General features: G+C 53.6%; 1 protein-coding gene across 8 annotated transcripts in view; it reads left to right on the top strand.

Moving 5' to 3' along the window:
- The first annotated feature begins 2,629 nt into the window (after positions 1–2,629).
- Positions 2,630–7,164, top strand: part of DAPK2 (death associated protein kinase 2) — a 119,692-nt gene continuing 115,157 nt past the window's right edge. For all 8 annotated transcript variants that reach the window (XR_010946136.1, XM_067749911.1, XM_067749889.1 and 5 more), the window contains exon 1: positions 2,630–2,737. The gene's annotated coding sequence lies outside the window, so the exon portion shown is untranslated. The remainder of the gene's footprint in view (positions 2,738–7,164) is intronic.

Raw genomic sequence — 7,164 nt, 5'->3', positions numbered from 1 at the left:
GCACAAAGATGAACTGGACACTAATTACAACTAAAATAGAGGAAGGGGAATGCCAATTAGGTACAAACCAAGAGTGGTAGGGTTCAGGGGAGAAAGGCATCCGGAGGGCAGCTCGAGGAAATTTCCATGGAAGGTATGTCACCTGAGAGGGCCCTTGAGGGATGGTTTGGATTTTGTAGGATGAGATGAGGGGGTGGTGATGGAATGGCTTAAACAAAAGTATGGAGGCAGGAACAGCCAATAATCCAAGCTGGCAAGAAAGCTGGATGTGCACACACAAGAGGGAAGAGGATGTGCGTACACAGTGGGGAAATGCAGGTCGGAGCCTTAAAATGCCAGGTGAGACATTTGGAACCACGCAGGGACTGAGGCTGAGGTAATTCTTAGCACTTAATCCCTGGACCTCCTCCTGACTTCATTCTGGAGTAGGTGTCCTCGCTGCCACCACCCTCAGGGTTTTCCCTTCCCTGCCGTCTGCCACCTCAGTCCCATGTTCAGTGCTCAGTAGCCTCAGGTGAGGTTCTGATGAACTCACTCCACCCCAAGCATAAAATGCATTTCCAGATGGTATCTCCCTAGGCACTGCATTTGGCAAGTAGAATGGAAAGAGCACCAAACTGCAAATGGGGAGGGGACCTGGCTCTAATCTTAGCTCTGCCCCCCACCAGATGTGTGACCTTGAGCAAGTCACTTCTCTTCCTTGAGCCTCAGTTTCCTCCTCTGAAAAATAACCTGGCTGGATGGGATGATTGACAGCGACACTTCCAGCTGCGACATTCTCTGACTAGTTTGCCATGTGTCAAATTCAAGAATGTCCTTTTTGCCTTGGGCAAGGGGACATTGCTGCTGCAAATCAGGTACTAAGCATGAGACTCAGAGGGGGAAGGGATGGCTACCTGTAGCTACCTGTAGGTGTTCCGCAGTCTCGCCTGAGCCCAGCCTTGGATTCATCATAGCACAGGCACCGGCCATGTGAAGGAAGAAGCCTTCAGGTGATTCCAGCCCCCAGCCATTCAAGTCACTCCTACCCACTGAAGTCTCCCCATTTGAAGCCCCAGACATCATGCAGCAGAGATAAGCCATACGTGCCGTGCACTCTCTACGTTTCTGACCCTCAAGGCATGAGCCTGACAGAATTGTTTCATGCTACAGGCTGGGGTGGTTTGTTACACAGCAATAGATAACTGGAAATGGGGGAGGAGGTATGAGGATGGTCTGAGGATGAAGGGCCTCCTTATGCTGGTGAAACCTCACCAGTGGTTGTCCTCCTGTGGCCACTGACTTGGAGAGCCACCTCTGGTCTTGGATATTACTTTCTCAAGGTAGCCTGGTGCTCTTGGGAGAGGTGGCTCAAAGCCTGCACTGTCCTGGAATGTTGTCAAGTTTATGAACAAGGAAGCACCGGGGTCTTTCTAGAGGCTGTCACAGACTCTGAAGTACCAGTCAGCTGGGGAGTGGGAGAGGGCTGGTTGATCTGTACATCTCAGTACCCCAGTGTCGGGAAAGGCTAAAGAGGGGACAGGGGGCTTGCTCACACAGGTAGAGGTCCTCTAGGTGCATCTTACACATTCTGTCTCATTTTAGTCCCACAATAGCTCCATTAGACGCTGTAAGGAGTGTTTACCTACTTTACTGATGAAGAATAAGGTCAGGCGCCATGCCCAAGACTATACCCACACCGGGAACGGCAGAGCAGAGCTTTGAACCAAATGTAGGACTCTGAACCTATCACCCTTTCCTCTTGGACTGTCTTGAGGAGTGCCCTGGATGAATTAGGGATGGAGGCTCTGGGAAGGGGCCTTCATTTATTCTCCCTAAACAGCCTCTTGTCTTGAAATAAGACCACTGAACTTGACTTACATTCTGTTTCCATGTCCTTCCACCACCCCCTCCACTCTCATTCCTTTTTCCTCCCGGGATTTTTGGCAGAAGGAAGAGAGGAGCACTCCACTCCCAAGTCTTTCATTAGGGAAGCCTTGATGTGATGATGTGGGGTGGTGTGGGGCTTCACCAACGTGCCAGGCAGGGCTGGGGGCACGGAAGCCAGGCTGCTCCCAAGTGGGGGTGGGGATGAGGGGATGGGGTGGGGTGGTGAGGAGGGAAGTGTCCCTCCCCCTCTCGGCCCCCACCCCACTGTGAACCGTGGATGGTGAGGTTTCCAGAAGAATCTGTCCGTTGTCGGAGCACTCTGACTGGGAGGGAGGAAGGGGCATATTCCCTGGTGGGAATTCCTCTTTCATGGTGGAAGCGGGGGACAAGGAGATACCACTTTCTGAGTGATCATGGCAGGCTATATCCAGTGTATCAGCTCATTTAAATTAGTTTCCAGATTAGGCTTGGAGAGGTTAGCCGACCTGTCCAGCCACACATCATGTAAGCAGCAGAGCCCGTGAAGACTCCAGGTCTTGCCACTGGCTCTCGCCCCCTCTCCTGGCAACCTCAGGGGCCAGGAGGTGCACGCTCCGACCTGGTAGGGAGGCTCTCGGCCCTCACCCGGGAGCTGTCCTGAGGGAACTCCCGGTAGGGGGCGCTCCGAGCGCCGTCTCGGGCCTCCGGGTGCGCCTCCAGCCGGCGCCTGGGACGGGACCGGCCGCCCCGCCCTCTCGGCTCCTCCGCGGCTCTGCGGGCAGCCGGGCGCCCACCGCGCAGGGAGCGGAGCAGAGCAGAGAGCAGCGCGCCCGGCCGCGCTCCCCGTGCCTACCGCGCCTCCACGCCCGGCGCCGCACAGCCTCCCGCCGTGAGTAGCGCCCGACTGCGGGCTCGACGGGCGGGACAGGGCGCGCGGCTCGGGGCTGGGGCTAGCGGGGGCAAATTGCTGCGGGGCAAGTCAGCGGCCCGGTCCCTGACGCCGCCCCCCGGGTATGGCCGGCCTTGGCCTTGGGTGCTCTGGCCGGCCCTGGACCTCAGGGACTGCCCGCTGGGCCCCTAGGGCTCGCTCCGAAGTCTGGCACTTTGACCCGAGGAACCGGCTGGGAGCGGCTGGCAGACCTGGCGCCTAGGGAGAACGGGAGACAGACGTCCATCAAGTTAGGACCCCTTGACGCGGGGGAGGGCCCCAGATTTACGGGAGGAAAGGGCCCAGATATTTTCAGCATCATCTGCTTCGCATACCTCCTTCTCGCCCTCTTGCGAACAGGTGATGCGAGGAGGGTGCTCCGTACCCAGTCAGCTTTCCCTGTGGCAGAATGAAGCTGTGGTCCCAGTCGGGAGCCTGGGCTGGGGCAGAGTTAGGGTGGGCAGGGGGGCAGCCAGTTGGTCTGCGGCAGGCTGGGGTTTCGACCCCAGCATAGGAGGGTGTTGTCAACGGTTTACGCGACTATGGTTCAGGCAGGGTGGATGTCTCATGGCATGTGTGGGTCTGCCTGATCCTCACTGTAACTCTGCAAGGTGGAAATTAGGCTTCTCACTTTGGGAGGGAGAGGAGGCCCAGGGCCGTCAGCGTTGAGGCCAGGCAGGTGGTAGGTTAGGAGTGCACACTGGAAGAGAGGATGCATAGCTGCTGCCTCACTGGCAGGTGGGAAGGTCGCTGGGGGCGGGTGGCCCCCGACACCTTGTACTCAAGAATCCGGTGGGGGGCAGCTGGGGACCTCTGCTGTGGTTTCTGACATTGTATTTCTCAGCTGCCTCTGTGTAAGGTATTCCTGGGAGAGCCCTGGTGACTGAGGGGTGCTGGTGCGTTGGCCTCTTCACGATTTCCTCCGGAGTCCTGTTCTTCCCCAAACCACCCATCTCCCAAGATGTGTTTTTAGCACCTGAAGTGGCCCCATTCGGCAGCTTTGGGAGAGGCTTGGGCAGGGGGTGCAGGGGTGTGTGGATTTGAGTGGGTGTGTGCTGGTTTGGGGTGAGCTTCCCACTGGCAGGAAGAAGACCTGAACTGACCCTGGCCCTCTCCCTAAGGCCTCCCTGGTTGTTAGATGTGGGGGGTGACCAAGCAGGCTGCCCAGCGGAGCTGGACCTTTACCAGGAAGATAGTTTTCTCATGTCAGCTTAGGCAGGTGGCTGATCTCAGAGCCCCAGCTTCCTCATCAGAGATCAGGGTGGGTCAAAGCCTCCAATGCATGGAGGGCCACTGTAATGCTGGATGCCCCTCCCTTCTGTTGGCAGCCTCCTCCTGAATGTGATGGGGGGGGTGTGAGGGGGCAATCATGGTCCCATTTCGCAGACTTGCACTGGGTGAGGATCTCTGAGAGTTCAGCAGGGTGAGCTGGGGCCCATGGGGGAGGGGCTTAGTAGGGTTGAAACTTCCTCATGGAATGATCCTCCAGCCCTGGAGGCCTCCTCCCAGGTTGTCCCTCAGGAGGCCACCGACTTCGTAACCCTCGTGCCACCATTGGAGGGTTGAGGGTACTGTCAACAGAAGCTGGGGGAAGAGCAGCTGGAGTGGGCTAGCTGTGTGACTTTCAGCAAGTCCTTCCCCCCATCTGGATCTCAGTTTCCTCCTCTTGTAAAACAAGTGGGTTTGACCAGACAGCAGTGGTTTTCAAACTCCTCCCACCCATGAATTCTCACTCGGAACCCCAACATATAGTGTAGATAAAGTGAAACTTCTCTGGCTCCCCTTCCTCATGCTGGTGGCTCCTGAGCAGGGTCTAAAAATCCCCTAGATGTTCTTACAGATCTCTTTCTGTGAGGTTTTAGGAAATCTGTGTTAACCTTTCAGAAGTGTTGCCTAGTATTAGGGTTGGGGGGCAGGAATGTGAATTCTAGAGATTCCATTAAGAGAAATGTAGGCATTAAGATGGGCCTCAACCTTGGAATGACTGGAGCCGATGGATGGCCTGTGCCCCTGGCCAAAAGTTGTAGCTGTGCCCTCTGCCATGTGGTTTCATCTTTTCGGGGCCAGAAAGATGCCTGTATCTCTGTGTCCTTCTCCGGGTCCTAGCTGGTGACTGTAATTCCACCTCAGGCTGTCTCCTCTTTGGTTTCATGTCTCTAAACTGGTAAAATGCGAATTCATCTTGGGGAGGGACGTTATGAAGGGGCTTTGAGTTGTTATCAGCTGCTTCTACCGGATGAGCTTTCTGAGCAGCAGCCTCGAGAAAGACAGCTGGGGCACTAAATTTACATCAGCCAACATTCATGGAGTGCCTGCTGTGTACCAGCTACCGCAAGGGGACAGAGGTGAGAATGTCACAACTCCTGCCCTCGTGAGGCTCCAAGACAACAGGCAGGAGGGAGGGAACTCACGTTTGTTGGAACCGTCCAAGGACTGTGAAAAACACTTTACATATGTTATCTCATTTGTCCAGTAGATATCAGACTCGTGTCTTAATTATGTAAAATTTTGATTGCATACAAAATAACTGTACATACCATCAAGAAGCAGCACTGTCAGCACCCAGACACCTCCCTGTGTCCCCTTCCAGGCACAACCCCTGACCGAGGCGTGACAACTATTACGACTTCTGGCGCCACGGATTTGTTTTACCTAGAGGGAATCACACAGTCTGTCGTCTTTTGTGTCTGGCTTTTCTCATTCAACATTATGTTTGTGAGTCTCGTCCACATTGTTGCAGGGAGCAGTAGTTCACTTTTTCTCATTGTTGTATAATAATTTCATTGTATGGGTATAACTCAATTTATTTATCCATTCTTCTGTCGATGACCATTTGGTTGATTCCAATTTTTAGTGATTACTGACAGTGCTGCTGTGAACGTTCTAACGTGGACCATTTTGGAAAACATCCGCATGTGTTTCTCTTAGGTACGTCCGTAGAAACTGACTAATAGTTTTCCAAAGCAGTCCCAGTGTCTACTCTCCCTAGCAGTTTTGAGAGTTCTCCAGATATTCACTAACACTAGGCATTGTCTAGACTTATTTCCTAGGTAAGTAATTTGAAGCCCAGAAAAGTTGTCTTGTGCTGTTTGCTAGTAAGTGGCAGAGCCGGGATATGAACCCAGGCCTCTGTGCCTGTGGAACCTGTACTCTCTCCCTCTGGGTTACACATTGACATAGATTATGAAATAAGCCAGAACGTGATAAGCTCTAACCCTAAACATGTGTAAAGAGCACTCTTTGGGAATTTAAAGAGGAAGAGAGTTTTAATCTGTTTTGGCAAGAAAAAGGGTCATGGAGGCTCCTAGAGATGGTAGCATTTGAGCCTGGCTTTGTGGGAAGGGAACAGTTTTGCTAGGAGGGCTTTCCAGGTGCCCCCCCCAACCCCCTGAAAAGGGCCCAGCTTGAGCTTGGGTGTGGCAGGGGTGAAAGTTTTGGGGGAATGGGAAAGGTCTACTTTTACCTGTAATATGGGATTTATGGGGGAGGGGGCTATGCTGAAATGGTGAGTTGAGGCCAAACTGGTGGGCCTGGTTTGAGCTTAGGGGACTCCCCTGGCCCCCAAGTTCTGGTCACTCAGGATGTGGAGCACAAGGCAGGGGCTCATTGTTTTCTGGGGAGGTGGGGCTTCTTCAAATCCAGCTCAGCTCCCGATAGCCAATGCAGCTGGCCTCTTGCCAAATGGAGGATCCTAGCTGTTCCTGGGACCATTCTCAGGGTATCTGCCAACAGAATTTTTTTGGAGTTTTCTGCTTCCATCTAGCTGTGGGAAATTAGTAGCTACTGTCACCTCCACCCCCAGGATCTGACCCAGATGGTTTATTTGGAAGTATTTTTTCAGCAAAAAGAAGACGATAGATAGCAGTCCTGCCCCCCCCCCTCAGTGCTAGCCTCAGGAGGTTTGCCAGGAATGGGGGTTGGGGGCAAAGGGGGCCAAACTTCTGACTCTGATCAAGCCAAACTTGCCAGGAGAATCCCAGTACCTTTTCCTCAGAAGGGAACAGAATTGGTGCCTCAATGGCTATGGGAAGCAGAAACACAAACAATGGCCTGGAATGAGTCAAATAACAATAATAATCATCGTTCTTATCTGCCCAGCAGTTTATGTCCTTATCACAATGGATCCTCACATGGATGTGTGAAGTATGTGATATAGACGTGATCACCCCAGTTTACAGAGGAGGGGGATTGAATCCCAGAGAGGGTGCCAACGTGCTATGGGTCACATGGCTAATATACACCCAGATTAGCCTAGAACTGGGGATCCTGGAGCCTGCTTTTCTCAGGATTCCATGCTTGCCAGGCCCTGGATGCGAGCATGGAGTGAAGACCAAGCAGGGAGGAGGATGTGTGATGCACAGGCAGGAGGTTGGCAGGTGGCCCTGAGA

Source organism: Pseudorca crassidens, chromosome 1 (genome assembly GCF_039906515.1).
Source record: "Pseudorca crassidens isolate mPseCra1 chromosome 1, mPseCra1.hap1, whole genome shotgun sequence".
Taxonomy (NCBI): Eukaryota; Metazoa; Chordata; class Mammalia; order Artiodactyla; family Delphinidae; genus Pseudorca; species Pseudorca crassidens.
Note: the sequence above shows the minus strand (reverse complement) of the source record. Positions and strands in the feature narration are given on the sequence as shown.